Source organism: Solanum dulcamara, chromosome 3 (genome assembly GCF_947179165.1).
Source record: "Solanum dulcamara chromosome 3, daSolDulc1.2, whole genome shotgun sequence".
In the NCBI taxonomy this organism is placed as follows: Eukaryota; Viridiplantae; Streptophyta; class Magnoliopsida; order Solanales; family Solanaceae; genus Solanum; species Solanum dulcamara.
In genome coordinates this window covers 67,175,350-67,191,314 of record NC_077239.1, presented here as the reverse complement: position 1 = coordinate 67,191,314, position 15,965 = coordinate 67,175,350, and the positions used below count along the sequence as shown (strand labels likewise).

General features: G+C 36.7%; 1 pseudogene; it reads left to right on the top strand.

Moving 5' to 3' along the window:
- Positions 1-4,121: 4,121 nt before the first annotated feature.
- On the top strand, positions 4,122-15,745 carry LOC129882733 (protein NPGR2-like; annotated as a pseudogene).
- Positions 15,746-15,965: the final 220 nt, after the last annotated feature.

The window sequence follows — 15,965 nt, the reverse complement described above, 5'->3', positions numbered from 1 at the left end:
CCCTCACGGCTAGTTTCATTTAGGACTTTGCCAACTCATCAACTATATTCTCATTTTAACTCAATCAATTCATAAGGGCAAGTCTCACTTAGGACCTTGTCCACTCATCAATTCTATCCTCTAATCAACTCAATCAAGCCTAATTTAAGAAGCATTTATGACATCTCCTTAATACTCATCACAACTCTATGACTTTAGCCCAACAATTCAAGTAGAATAACACATTTAAGGAAAATAACTTATATAACATAATCACATGGTTAAAGAGATCAACAAAACATATTAACAAATCACCTCCATCAACTCATACTAACTTGAAGATTTTAGGAACTTTTTAGCTCTACAACATCAACACAAATGGATCAAATTAATAGGAGACAAAACTCACTCAAACACAAACCATACAAAGAAACTCTATTTTTATGGACATCTAACATCAAAGCAAGAGTAGGGCACATGGGTGGACTCAACCCATGTTTTGGATAGCCTTACATACCTTAGAATAAACTCTTGAAGAAAACCTTGGTGTTGGGTCTTCAATGGAGTACTCGAATCTTAAAGCTCTTGGAACAATCTCTTGTTGGAAATAGAGGGGAAGAAGAAGAAGATAAAGAAGAGAGTTTTCTAGGGCTTTTCTAGAGAGAGAGTGGGGCTGAAAATATGTTCCCAAAATGGTCTAGGGTGATACATATATAATTTGGGTAAGTTCCCAAATTGCCCCTTCTCACAAAGTTTTGAAAATATGCAAAAATGCTCCTGGCGCGATAGTGGCGCGTTGCGCCATTGCAGCGCCAGGCCGATTATGCCTAAAACCTGTACATTGGTTAGTGGCACGTCACGCCAAAGACCAAACTACTGAGGAACATTCTTGGTGCGATAGTGGCGTGTCGCGCCTTTACAGCGCCAAGGCCAATATTTTCTGGGTTCTGGAAATTAGCTTGAAAACCCTGCACACGTCGTAGTGGCGTACCGCACCAGGGGCCAAACTACTGAGGTGTATTCCTGATGCAATAGTGGCGCATCGCGCCACTGCGGTGCCAAGCCCAGTTTTCCAGCAACTGCAACCCAGGCCTGAAAATCTCTATTGTGCTAGTTCATCTTAGGATCGTCATATCTTTTGATTCTGAACTCCAAAAATTACATTCTTGGTGGCGTTGGAAAGAAGACTCGATGACCTTTAATTTGATGGGTCATAGGCCACCCTGATTATCGTCTTTCCAAAGATAGGGTCTTTAGAAGTCGATCCCATACACGAACTCATCCTAACTTATCCACGACGAACCTTTTTGGACTTAGCTCGGTCCTAGGGGTCCTCTATGACCCCACATCACCTCCAATACTCTTCAATTTCTCAGGGACTTATCTTAACTCAAGCACATACTTTAAAATAAATACGATTGACCCTACACGTGTACAAGGAAGGTCTGAATCTTAGGGAAAATCTTTGAGGGGTGTTACATTTTATCTTTGTCATTGTGACCTCTGAACTTGTTTCTCCCCCTGTTTTCAGTAACCAAAACATCAAAGAGTGAAATTGAAGAAGATGAGCTTTGAGATCTTCTTCTTATCTATTTATTTAAAACACCACTCTTAGTATATTCCATAGTTACAACACCACTGGGAGCTGAATTAGTCAAAGAAACTCGAAGAGTTTCAAAAGAATCTGTCAGAATATTAAGAAGCAGAGTTCTTATATTTCTTCATCAAACTTTACACCCATTTTGGATATCTGGTTAAGGACACCCTGGAAATTATTTATATAATTTGAAATAGGATTTCCCTCTTTATATCTGATATTCATCAATTATTTTAGCAGGAACAACTTGTTATTGCCAGTCTTCGAAGCATGTATCTCAAGCTTATCTCATAAACTTCTAGCGTGTGGCTCATTCACAATGTAATTTCTAACATTATCTTCAACCCATTGTCTGATATAGCCACAAACTTGTAGATAATCAAATTTTCAATCCTCATCATTCATAGACTCGAGTTTATTGAAAGCAAACACAGGTAAATGCATTTTCTTGACTAATAGAAGATCTTTTATTTTTGCCTTTCCAAATATGATAATTGCTACCATTCAAACACACCATCTTTCTCATATTTGATTCCATCATTCAAATAGAAAATCAACAACAAATCAATACTTTGATACCATTTGTTGGGAAAGGCCGGCACAAACAAAGGTGCACGACAGGGCAATATCGGAAGTAAACTCAAATCTAAACTTTTTCTTCTATTTGAACCGAGATGAGGCAAACCAATTCAAGCATAAACAATATTTAGGGCAGCAATCATATCACGAATATAAATATAGCAAGACAAAATCAAATCAACAATATGAGCCACCAAGATTTACGTGGAAAACCTCTTCGATGTGAAGAGTAAAAACCACAAAGACCAAAATCTCCACTATAATAAAAAAAAAGTTACAAAAGTGTTCTCCAAAATATCCACCAAAGAAGTGTCAAACAATGAGCAAGAACAACTACAAGATAACACAAAAAACTAAAGAAGTAAAATGAGTAAAATCACCAAAATCCAGCTACTGTTCGCGAGTTAAAATCTGGAGCTAAAGACTCCAAATCTACCTCTGTCAGTTCCCAATCAAATATTAAGTAAAAAGGAATAAGCTTTTCAAAAATTAAATTAATCTAACAAAGAAGGAAGCGGGAATCGCTATTTGAAAATGATTGCTAAGGTGTGTGCGAAAATCTGTACTCTCTCACTTTTTATCTATATTGTGGCTGTTGATCTCTCTTGTAAATTATTTTAAAAAAAGACCTAAAAGAGTGTTACAAGTGCACCATAGAAATTGGGATTATGAACAAGTGAATTAGTCCAAATTGAACTTTTATTTATTCACATACCAAAAGAAAAATTCCAAAATATCCACCAAAGAAGTGTCAAACAATGAGCAAGAACAACTACAAGATAACACAAAAAACTAGAGAAGTAAAATGAGTAAAATCACCAAAATCCAGCTACTGTTTGCGAGCTAAAATCTGGAGCTAAAGACTCCAAATCTACCTTTGTCAGTTCCCAATCAAATATTAAGTTAAAAGGAATAAGCTTTTCAAAAATTAGATTAATCGAACAAAGAACGAAGCGGGAATCGCTATTTGAAAATGACTGCTAAGGCGTGTGCGAAAATCTGCACTCTCTCACTTTTTATCTATATTGTGGCTGTTGATCTCTCTTGTAAATTATAAAAAAAAGACCTAAAAGAGTGTTACAAGTGCACCATAGAAATTGGGATTATGAACAAGTGAATTAGTCCAAATTGAACTTTTATTTATTCACATACCAAAAGAAAAATGCCAAAATCCAACATTTATAGACATACAAAATGTTGTTACAACATGACAATTGTCATTAACTAGGAAGATAATGGAAAGGTCATGGTGTTTAAAAGTTAATTCCATAAATAATGGTAAGAAGTAATGGAAGATTACTATATTTACTGAGAATAATAGTGAGAGTAACTTTTCGGTACGTATGAACATCCATCGTAATGCTATTACTCTCTCCTTCAATTTATTTGTCTTATTTTTTAGAATATTTTAATTTATTTGATGTATTTTTAATTTAAAATTATTAATTTTTTTTTAAAAAAAAAATTTATGTCAAATCAAAACAATACGAAATAATATCTCGTAACAAAATAAAATTGTAGGGGTGATAAATGGCAAATTGATGACAGAGCAGCATGCTTAGGTAAAACATTTACTAACAACATTCATTACTCCGATATCATCACTTTCAGCTTCCAAAGTTGATGAAATTGACATTGACTTTATCAGTTACTATACAAAATTATTAGTGAAAAGACCCTTTCTTTTTCTTAGATTCAAGAATTGTCTCCACCCACAATTTCCACTACTGTCTTTTTACTGCTACTACTACTTTGTAAGGATAAATCTTCTTCTTTAATTTTGTGTAGATACATCCCCTCCACCCCTGCTAAATACTCCTATCCACAACCCCATATCATTATTAGACTCTTTTTGGAACTGTGTTATTAGTAGTAATAATTTAAATAAAGTGGAGAAATTTGAGAATACAGAGAGTGCCCATTCTGGCCTTTTTGGTGGATTGCAAATTTCCACCCACCTATCTTTTCAAACGGTCCTTACCCATAAACCCAAATCATTATTGATTTCTGTTTTTTATGGTAATTTTACAAATAAAAAGTGGAGAAAAGTTTGAAGTTTTGTTATATTAATGCTTTGGTTGATCACAAAAAGAATGGAATTTTGATTGATTGGAGATAAAGTATGGAAACTGTTGTGGCTGCTTATCTTGTTTTCAATGTTATTCACCTAATGGTGAAAGGTATGATCCCTTCTCCCTGTTCCAGTTTCTCCTTTTTTTTGCTTTTTTTCTTTTTGGTGTATGATGAGTCCATTATTATTTTAGACTTCACTTATTGGTCATTTCTAGTTGATTTATGATGTTTTGCAAATAATTCTTTCTGATTGAACAAACTAGTTACTTGATATCTGAAGGTGTTTTTGTTTCACCCCTATTTCTATGTGACATAGAAAAAAGGAAAAAAGTAAATCAATTTGGAATTGAGGGACAGAATATAAGTTTGAAGATAGATGTAGATAATATGGAAATTTTGTCACTATGCTTTAGTTTCTTCACTTGTTGATTTAAAGATGGTATAGATATTATTATTTTTCTCAAAAAGTTTGTGTTTATTACAATGGAATATTGGGTTTGGACAGAAACTGTGTCAGTTGACCTGCTCCTACTTAAAGATGCAAATAAAATAAAAAATGCAATAAATTGATGTGGAAAAAAGAAGGGCAGCCATTGATGAAAAATGATAAAGTCAAAAAGGCACAGTTTTTTTGTTGGAAAAACAGCAAAAAATGTGTACAAAATGCTGGCAACACGTTTTCTTAAATACAAAGCGCGTAAAAGAAATTTTACGCGTTTTGTTCCTCCTATAAATAGAGGGCCTAATGCCCTCATTTATATCATCCAAAAAAAATCCCACAAGAGAGAGTAAGAATACAAAGAGAGTTATACACCAAGATAAATTTTGTAGTCTTGAGTGTCCTCTTTAGTAGTTGTTCCTTTTACAGGAGAGAAGTGTTAATTGTTGTTTTCTCCTTGTATTTGAGAGTTGTATACTCCATAATAAAATAGTGAGATCCTTCTACCCCGTTGTTTTCCCCCTCTATCGTTTAGAGGGGTTTCCACGTAAAATTCTCGTGTCTAATTTATTTTCAATATTTTCATCATATCAAACTTTAGTTGTGATGCTTCCTCCCCCAATAGTGGTATCAGAGCCCTCGGTTATTCTGTCTATTTTTTGCAAAGGTACTATCTATGAATAGTAACTTTTTGTGAATAGTAAAATTTGGTGAATAGTACTATTCACGTGAATAGTAAATTTCGGTGACTGTACAGTTTGTCACGATTGTTCACAAAATATTCAGAAACGATCTAAAAGGGTGTGAAGCAAATAACAATGTTGAGTACAACAAAGTTTGACGTTGAGAAATTTAATGGGACTAATTTCTCACTGTGGAAAATGAAAATAAAAGCAATACTGAGAAAAGACAATTGTTTAGCTGCAATTGAAGGCAGGCCCACAGACTTTGTTGATGACAGCAAGTGGAACGACATAGACAGCAACGCAGTTGCTGATCTACACTTGGCACTAGCTGATCAAGTGTTGTCTAGTGTAGCGGAAAAGCGGACGGCGAAGGAAATATGAGATACTCTTACGGGGTTGTATGAGGCCAAGTATTTACATAATAAAATCTTCTTTAAAAAAAGATTGTATACTCTTCGAATGGCAAAGTCTATGTCAGTTACTGAACACATCAATACTTTGAATACTCTGTTTTCGCAACTTACAACAATGGGTTACAAAATAAAGGGGACTGAACGTGTGGAGCTTCTACTTCAAAGTCTGCCTAACTCGTATGATCCAACTCATCATCAACATGACGAACAATACAAACAGTCTAGTTTTTGATGAAATTGCAGCCGCTGTCTTGGAAGAAGAAAATCGGCGCAAAAATAAGGAAGACAGACAAGCAAGTTCGCAGCAAGCTGAAGCCTTGATGATGGTGAGAGGAAGACCAACGAAACGTGGCCCTAGTGGGAGTCATAATCATGGCAGATCTCAATCAAGAAGTAAAAAGAATATCAAGTGCTACAACTGTGGCAAGAAAGGACACTTCAAGAAAGATTGTCGGTTCAAGAAAAAGAGTGAAAACCCTGAGCCATCAAATGCTCAAGGGAATGTTGCATGTACCTCGGATGATGGCGATATTTTATGTAGTGAGGCAATATCAAATAATAAAGGCAGAAAACGTTTCGCTGATGTCTGGATCATGGACACAGGAGCAACATGGCACATGACTTCTAGGAGAGAATGGTTCCATCAATATAATCCTATCTCAAGAGGGTCTGTGTTCATGGGAAACGATCATGCTTTGGATGTTATTAGTATTGGGTCCATCAAAATAAAGATGTATGATGGCACAGTTCGCACCATCTAGGAGGTACGACATGTAAAAGACTTGAAGAAGAATCTATTGTCTTTAGGACAACTAGATGATAATGGATGTTCGTATAAGACTCATGGTGGAGTCATGAGAATATCCAAAGGAGCGCTTGTAGTGATGAAAGCAGAAAAACTTGCTGTAAATCTATATGTGCTTAAAGGTGAAACATACCAAAAAGGAGAAACATCAACAGCGTCAGCAAGTTCATTTGAAGAATCAACGATGATGTGGCATCGTAAACTTGGCCATATGTCGGAACGAGGTTTGAAGATTCTTGCTGAGAAAAAACTTCTTCCAGGGCTCAAAAAGGTTTCACTACCCTTTTGTGAGCATTGTGTTACCAGTAAGCAAAATAGATTGAAGTTTAGCAGTTCCTCTGCTAAAAGCAAGGATATACTAGATCTAGTTCACTCTGATGTCTAGAAAGCACCGGTGGAGTCTCTAGGAGAAGCGAAATATTTCGTGTCATTTATCGACAATTACTCTAGGAGAAGTTGGGTGTATCCAATCAAGAGGAAGGTAGATGTTTTTTCAGTTTTCAAAGAATTCAAAGCGCGGGTGGAACTTGAATCTGAGAAAAAAATCAAGTGTTTGAGGACAGATAATGAAGGAGAATACACTGGTGATGAATTTAATAACTTCTGTAAACAAGAAGGTATTAAACGGCAGTTCATGGTGGCATATACTCCACAACAAAATGGAGTAGCAGAGTGGATGAACAAAACCTTGTTGGAACGGACAAGAGCTATGTTGGCAACTGCAGGGTTGGAAAAACCATTCTGGGCAGAAGCAGTCAAAACTGTTATGTGATTAATCGGTCACCATCAACCGAAATTAATCTGAAAACGCCAATGGAGATGTGTACAGGAAAACTAGCTGATTATTCTCGTTTACATATATTCAGAAGTCCTGCTTATGTTATGTACAACACCCAAGAAAAATCAAAGTTGGATCCAAAATCCAGGGAATGCATTTTCTTAGGGTATGCTGATAGAGTCAAGGGGTATCGCTTGTGGGATCCCACAGCCCGCAAGGTGGTAATCAGTAGGGATGTTGTATTTGTTGAAAACAAGATACAAGCAAAAGAAGGTAGCACTTCAAAAGAAAAATCAGAGACTACTACAGTTGAAGTTGAAGAAATAGAAGAAGTTCCAATTTCTTCTGAAGCAGCACCAGACAAGAAGAACAAGAGCAAGCTGAGATTGAAACTCCAGAAGTTCGACGGTCAACTAGGGAGAGAATAGAACCAGCTTGGCACTCAGATTATTCTATGGAGAGTAATATTGCATACTATCTACTAACAGAAGATGGAGAGCCTTCAACTTTTCACGAGGCTATGAAAGGCCAAGAATCATCTTTGTGGGTGGCAGCTATGCAAGAAGAAATTGAAGCTCTCCATAAAAATAAAACATGGGATCTTATTCAATTACTACAAGGAAGGAAGGACATTGGAAACAAATGATTCTACAAGATCAAACGCAATGGTAATGATCAAGTGAAGAAATATCGTGCAAGATTGGTGGTGAAAGAATTTGCTCAGAAAGAAGGTAAAGGCTTCAATGAGATATTTTCTCCGGTAGTTCGACTCACAACAATTCAAGTGGTCCTAGCGATATGTGCTATATTTGACTTATACTTGGAGCAGTTAGATGTCAAAACTGCATTTCTTCATGGAGAGCTTGAAGAAGAAATTTACATGCTCCAACCAGAAGGTTTTGAAGAACAAGAAAAAAAGAACCTGGTTTGCAGGTTGAACAAATCTCTATATGGCCTCAAACAGGCGCCGAGGTGTTGGTATAAGAGATTTGATTTCTTCATTATAAGCCTTGGATACAACAGACATAGTTCAGATCCTTGTGTTTATTATAAGAGATTTGGTGATGAAGATTTTGTTATTTTGCTGTTGTATATTGACGACATGTTGGTAGCAGGCCCCAACAAAGATCTTCTCACAAATTTAAAGGCACAGTTGGCTAGGGAGTTTGAAATGAAGGACTTGGGACCAACAAACAAGATTCTAGGGATGCAAATTCACCAAGACAGAAATAATAGGAAGATTTGGCTTTCTCAAAAGAACTACTTGAAAAAAATCTTGAGACGCTTCAAGATGCAAGATTATAAGTCAATTTCTACCCCACTTCCTATTAATTTCAAGTTATCCTCAAGTATGAGTCCTAGCAATGAAGTAGAAAGGATAGAGATGTCTCGAGTACCGTATGCATCAGCAATGGGAAGTTTAATATTCGCTATGGTATGTACAAGACCTGACATTGTACAAGTAGTGGGAGTGGTTAGTCGGTACATGGCTAATCCTGGTAGAGAGCATTGGAATACTGTTAAGAGGATCCTGAGATACATCAAGGGTACCTCAGATGTTGCAATGTGTTATGGAGGATCAGACTTTACTGTTAAAGGTTATGTTGATTCAGATTATGCAGGTGATCTTTATAAAAGCAAGTCCACCACATGTTATGTATTTACTCTTGCTGGAGGAGCTGTAAGCTGGGTTTCAAAACTGCAATCTATCGTGGCTACATCTACGACGGAAGCAGAATATGTAGCAGCTACATAAGCTAGCAAAGAGGCAATATGGATGCAGATGTTACTGGAGGAGCTCGGGCACAAACAAGAGAGAGTTGCTTTGCTTGGTGACAGTCAGAGCGCTTTGCACCTTGCAAAGAATCCGGCATTTCATTCAAGGACAAAACACATACGAGTTCAGTATCACTTTGTTCGTGAGAAGGTGGAAGAAGGCAGTGTGGATATTCAGAAAATTCACACTAATGACAACCTAGCAGATATGTTTACAAAGCCGATCAACATTAACAAGTTTATATGGTGTTGATCTTCTATTGGCCTAGCAGAAACGTAATATTGCATTAATTGGGTAGAAAGGATGATGTGAAGACTTAATTGATTCTCAATTAAATCTTCAAGTGGGAGAATGCAAAGAAAATAAAAAATGCAATAAATTGCTGTGGAAAAAAGAAGGGCAACCATTGTTGAAAAATGGTAAAGTCAAAAAGGCACAGCTATTTTGTTGGAAAAACAGCAAAAACAAATGTGTAGAAAATGCTGGCAACACGTTTTCTGAAATACAAAGCGCGTAAAAGAAATTTTACGCGTTTTGTTCCTCCTATAAATAGAGGGCCTAATGCCCTCATTTATATCATCCAAAAAAAATCCCACAAGAGAGAGTAAGAATACAAAGAGAGTTATACACCAAGATAAATATTGTAGTCTTGAGTGTCCTCTTTAGTAGTTGTTCCTTTTACAGGAGAGAAGTGTTAATTGTTGTTTTCTCCTTGTATTTGAGAGTTGTATACTCCGTAATAAAATAGTGAGATCCTTCTACCCGTGGTTTTCCCCTTCTATCTTTTAGAGGGGTTTCCATGTAAAATTCTCGTGTCTAATTTATTTTCATCATTTTCATCATATCAAACTTTAGTTGTGATGCTTCCTCCCCCAAACAAAAGAAAGATAAAAGAAGCAAGGGAAAGTTAGTATAGAAATATTTAGCTGGCAAACCAGTAAATTTATTGAGGGGAGGCAGTAACATGGTTGATTTTTTTTCATGTGAATCCTCTTATCCTTTTCTTTTTGTTATCCAATGATTGTGTTAAATCCCTGTTAGTGTTGCTGACATTGAAGGAAGGATTGTGAGAGAGATTGTAGAATATGAAGAATGTTAATTGAGTCAATAAAAGGGGAAGACCTTGGACTATTTTGAAAGTGCACAAGATAATGAATTGCCTACGCTCATCGAAACAAATTCTGATGGATGAAATGGTTCCATCTCCCGAGTCCCTTGCAACTAAGGATTACACATCAAGTGTCCATTCATCACGAGCTGGAGAAGTTGGATAGAAGCCTGATACTGGAAATATTGAAGAAGCGGAATCATCTTTGCGTGAGAGTGGTTGTTTGAATTATGAGGTGACTTCCTTGTTTATTACATGTCAATCTTTTCTTTTTCTCTTTTTGTCCTACTATAATGAAATGTAAATCTTCCTTCCATGCATCATCTCATCCTTAACTGCTTCAAGGTTTAATTTGCATGTACCAGAATTTCTATTTGGTGGCAGTTTAACTAAGTTATCAATATTTTCTAGAAAGCAAGAGCATTACTAGGAAGATATGAATACCAAAAGGGAAATATAGAGGCTGCTCTACATGTTTTTGAAGGGATAGATATTTCCATGGTGACTCCTAAGTTGAAACTTGCCCTTGCCAAAAGAGTGCAAACTCAAAAGAGACGTTCACAGAGTTTTTCTACCCCACCATTGTCCATACACGCTGCGAGTTTGCTCCTGGAAGCAGTCTATCTCAAAGCGTAATCATTGCAGGTTCTTCAGAGGTACAAAGGTAGAGTATATGTCGCAGTCAATATCACTTCTTTTTGTACTAGTCATCTTCAATAATGGAAAAATTTGTTCAGTTTGGTTCATTTATTATTTTATTTATCAGTCAGGTACAAGGGCAAAATACTTCATATATTTCTCTTTTACTAGCTTCCCTAATGTTTCCTTTTTCTGGAAAGTGGTTGCTTTTTCATCAGTTTTACATGATATATTCATGTTGAAATTCTAAAATGTTTGCAGTTGCTGTCTGTACTTGTGTTACTTTACCCATCCTTCACTTCCTAATTAGTTCATGGTTGAGTCTTAGTTGATTGATTGATTGTTATTGTTGACTCATCCTTCACTTATCTACTAAATTGAGTCTATAAATTATTCTGAAACCTTTGGATTACCTTATTTTTTCATGATTTTGGATTTCCGTCATACTTGATACTCTTGGTGAACTGAGAACTAAAAAAGTCATCTGCAACTCTGCTACACCCATCCCAAGTGTATCAGGTTATCTTAAAATTTTTACTATGTCAATGCTTGGACTATATTTTGGTTTTCGTGAATGAGCGTGCTTAAGGCTTTTGACTGGGCATTCTGATTAAAATACCTTTTGACCTTTTCAACTGATTTGGCTTGGGTCATAAATTTTCTTCTAGACTTGTAAGAGAAGATTGTCCTTTATCTCCTAGGAAGCACACATTTTGGTCTTGAGGTGGCTTATGATTAATTTTTAGTGTGCCATGTGTGGCTATAATCAACGAGGGAAATGATATGTGTACCTGAAAGCTTACCCACTGCTGGTTTTCACCCTATATTCAGCTAATGTATTTCCAATATCTTTTTGCAGAAGCTGCTCAATCATGTACAGTACTTCTCGACATTCTTGAATCTTCATTACCAGCAGGCTTACCTGAAACCTTTGCTACTGACTGTAAATTGCAGGATACTCTCAACAAGGCTGTTGAGCTACTTCCTGAATTATGGAAACTTGCAGATGCTCCTCGAGAAGCAATTATGTCATACCGTCGAGCTCTTATGCATCAGTGGAACCTTGACATCCAAACTACTGCAAAGATTCAGAAAGAATTTGCCATCTTTCTTATCTATACTGGAGGTGAATCGTGTCCCCCTAATCTCCGATCCCAAATGGACGGTTCATTTGTCCCCAGAAACAATATTGAAGAGGCTATTCTTCTCTTGATGATTTTATTGAAAAAGATTTCTCTACAAAGGATAGAGTGGGACCCTTCGATTCCTAACCATCTCTCATATGCATTATCTATCTCAGAGGGTTTAAAGATTTTATCTAGCAAAATAGAAGAGTTGCTTCCCAGAACTATAGATCAGCAAGAGATGTATCTTATTTTAGCTCTCTGCTATTACGGAGGAGGAGATGACTTAACTGCATTGAACTTGTTACGAAAACTGTTGAGTAGCACAGAGGATAACACCCGTGATTCAGCTTTGTTATTGGCTTCAAAAGTATGTGCTGAAAGCCCGGATTCTACAAGCGAGGGGATAATTTATGCTCACAGAGCTATTGAAAGCCTGCAAGAAAGATGTAGTCAGTTGTTGGGTGTTGCCAATTGTGTATTAGGTCTCTCACTTACAGCTCATTCTAGAACAACACTGACAGATTCCGAGAGGGTTAAGATACATTCAGATGCACTTAAGTCCTTTGAATCTGCTGGAAAGCTGACAAAGATGAGCGATACTAATGTCATTTACCATATTTGTCTAGAAAATGCCGAACAAAGAAAGTTGGATGTTGCAGTCCATTACTCAAACTGGTTGCTTAAACTTGAAGGTGGCTCTACTCTGAAAGGGTAGATGCTTTTGGCTCGGGTCTTATCAGCTCAAAAACGATTTCTGGATGCTGAAACTGTCATTAATGTTGCCCTAGAGCAGAGTGGAAAGTGGGATCATGGAGAACTGTTGAGGAACAAAGCTAAGCTCCAAATCGTGCAGGGTCAAGTGAAAAATGCTATAGAGATATGTACTCAACTTGTTACTATTATTCAGGTTCAGAGAAAAAGCTTCAGATTGGGGGAAGATCTCAAGGTAAGCAATTCTTGTCCTTATAAGCTGAAATGGAGCTTTTTAACAAAACATTTTTTCATCTGTCTTATTTGGCGCTTTTAAAGGTTGTAAGGGGTTTGCATAGACTCTACCTTGTGGGATTTCACTAGGTATGTTGTTGTTGTAAAGGGTTTACAAGTAAAATGACTATAAAACTTTTTATACATACTCTATAGAGCTTGAACTCCTTATGCACTATATATCAATTAACAAGCTTGTTAACTAGCCATTGTTCAGGCTGTGTCTGCTAATACAAAAATTCCTTGGCTATTGAAAGCCAACAGAACTACCCTGTCATTCAGAGATAAATATTTCTTAGGAAAAAATAAATGGGTTACTTCACAGTACAGACAGCGCCAAAGAGTAACCGAGCGTGCAAGGCCTATGGACAGAGGAAAAGGGTTAAATAATTAGATAGAATCAGGAGAATGAAATGAGGGACTGAACACATGTAGCATGCTGTATTGCTTCCTAAAATGAATTGCTTGGAGATGCTTGGGGGTCTCAATCAAACCATGCTGCTCATGTAAACACGCTTAATTGGGATATCGGCAGGCCAAAGCACGAGTTTATTTCTCATTTGAAATGCTCCTATTTGTTTCATATGGTTACAAATTGCATAACTGTCCGATACAGCTTGTTTATTTGGTGACTAGGGAAAGGTTTTTCCCCCTCCTTTTTTGTGTGCATGTGAGGAAGGGGTTGGGTAGGTAAGAGAGGGGAAGGTATGGGCTTTATCAGTATCTCTCTGACCTTTACAAGTGTGATTGTTATAAATGTTAGGCTTTTTGTTCTGGTATTATTAGCTAACTTTGGCTTTCGGGATGGAGGAGAAGTCTTAAGTTGCTTAGCACATTAGTGGTTTGCTTGACATAATGGGAGGTGAATGCAAACTGATATGACCTTAAAGCTCATTTTAAACCTTAGGCAGATTCTCTTGCTTCTTCTAATGTGCAACCTTGAAGAGTTTGACTTTTTCACTAGTCCTTCTTAGCGATAAATACTTCTCTGGTGTAGCCCGTTTTGCTACCTTACTCTCTTGAAATAACATTTTTTCTGTGGAGGAAGAAGTAAAAATTTGATTTATGTACATAACAGGAGTTTGGAGACCATTGCAGAACATTGGAACTGGAAACCTGACTAGATCTTGCTTTCATCTACATTAAATTATCTTAGTGGCGAGATGCAGAGAAGTGTCTTTCCAAAACTGAGGCCATTAGTTCATATTCAGCTTGTAGATTGTATACTTCTGGTAGATATCTCTCTCATATTCTCCTCTGATTGTGTTCATTATTCTAAACACAATGTTCACGCCTGCTGATTTATATTCATGGCAAAACCAACAAAAACGTAATTACTCAAAATGTTCACGCCTGCTGATTTATATTCATGGCAAAACCAACAAAAACGTAATTACTCAAAATGTTCACGCCTGCTGATTTATATTCATGGAAAAACCAACAAAAACGTAATTACAAGTCCTTGTTGATTTTAGCCAATTTAACTATGCTCTAAATGCAGCATCCAAGGGGGGAACTTTCTAGGTGAATGATGTAATGTTGGATCTGTAATTATAGGACTGGACCATTTAATCCAGTTTTATGGAAAAATTCATTGGTGTTAGGGAGTTTTTATCTACTCTCTTAAAAGTTTATAAAGTCTATCCCCCATTTTACCTATAGCCAAGTTTCAAAGACTAGTTTCAACCTTTGTGTGATGTTTTCCCATTGAACCTATTTTGTTCAAAAGTTCTTTATTAAGTGAATTTTTCTTTCACTGTTGTGTACATAACTTGCAAGTCATTTAATTCCTTGAATTCCATTAAACCTTCTCTTTTATATGCTTCGATGTGAATTTGGCTATTATCTTCTAGGCCTTTTAGTGTTACCAGCAGAGAATCCCATCGACGTCTGATGCTTCAGCTATATACAAGTAAAGGGTCAGGAAAATTATACTGATCGACAAGATCATATGTGTGGGATGTGTGTAGATGTGGGGGAATCCACTTCTTGTTTACTGACATTTTTTGGTTATCGACTCCAGTATCTTCTACATTAAATAGTTACTGGTGGGCAGTCATAGGCGTAAAGGTCATCTTGCAAAGTTTTGAGTTTTTACATGGTATATGTGCATCTCTTGTTCTTGATTCAGCTACTTGTTTGTAGTGTTAATGGTTCATACTTTTGGTGGCTATATCAAATTTTGATGTCCATGGTGGCATGGTGAACGCTATTTTATTGACACCTGTCTGGTTATGAGCAACTAATTCTTTCTTCCAACTAGCAGGCTGTTCTGATCATATAGTATACTTTTGTTGTCATACTCAGGTTTGCTAAACCAATCGAAGGGCTTATATAAAGCAGCGCTGGGAGACTATTACAATGCTTTGGCTGTTAATCCATCCCGTGTGCCAAGTCTGATTTCAAGTGCAGTATTGCTTAGGAAGATAGGTTAACAGTCTCCTGCAATTATTCGAAGCCTTCTAACAGAATCACTACGGCTTGATCAGATGAATGATTCTGCATGGTATAATCTGGGCCTGCTATACAAAGAGGGAGGTTTAGGTTCAGCATCAGAAACTGTTGAGTGTATTGAAGCTGCTATTCTTCTGGAAGAAACTGAACCTCTTGAACCATTTAGATGACTTCCTGTCTGTACATAATTTAATATAGATTTTCAAGTTGCAATCTGTACATCTAATGAATCCATCTCAGGAGATGTGAATGTGTAGTGCAATAAGAGTGGGAAAAGTATCAAAAGAGTTCAATATTATACTGCATAGACCTTATTGCCTCATGTTTGCAGGAACAAAGTCTTCACCTTGTGGTTTGAAGCACCTCACAATAGCTGTCACGATCTGAGTCTACAGCCTAGTTGAGACACGGTGCTTGAAACTACAAGTGATTCCAAGCTAATCCTTGGCATAACGTATCTAAGCATATCATATGAAAACTGAAGCGGAAGCTGTAAACTAAAATCATAACTAAAATAGATTTCAGAA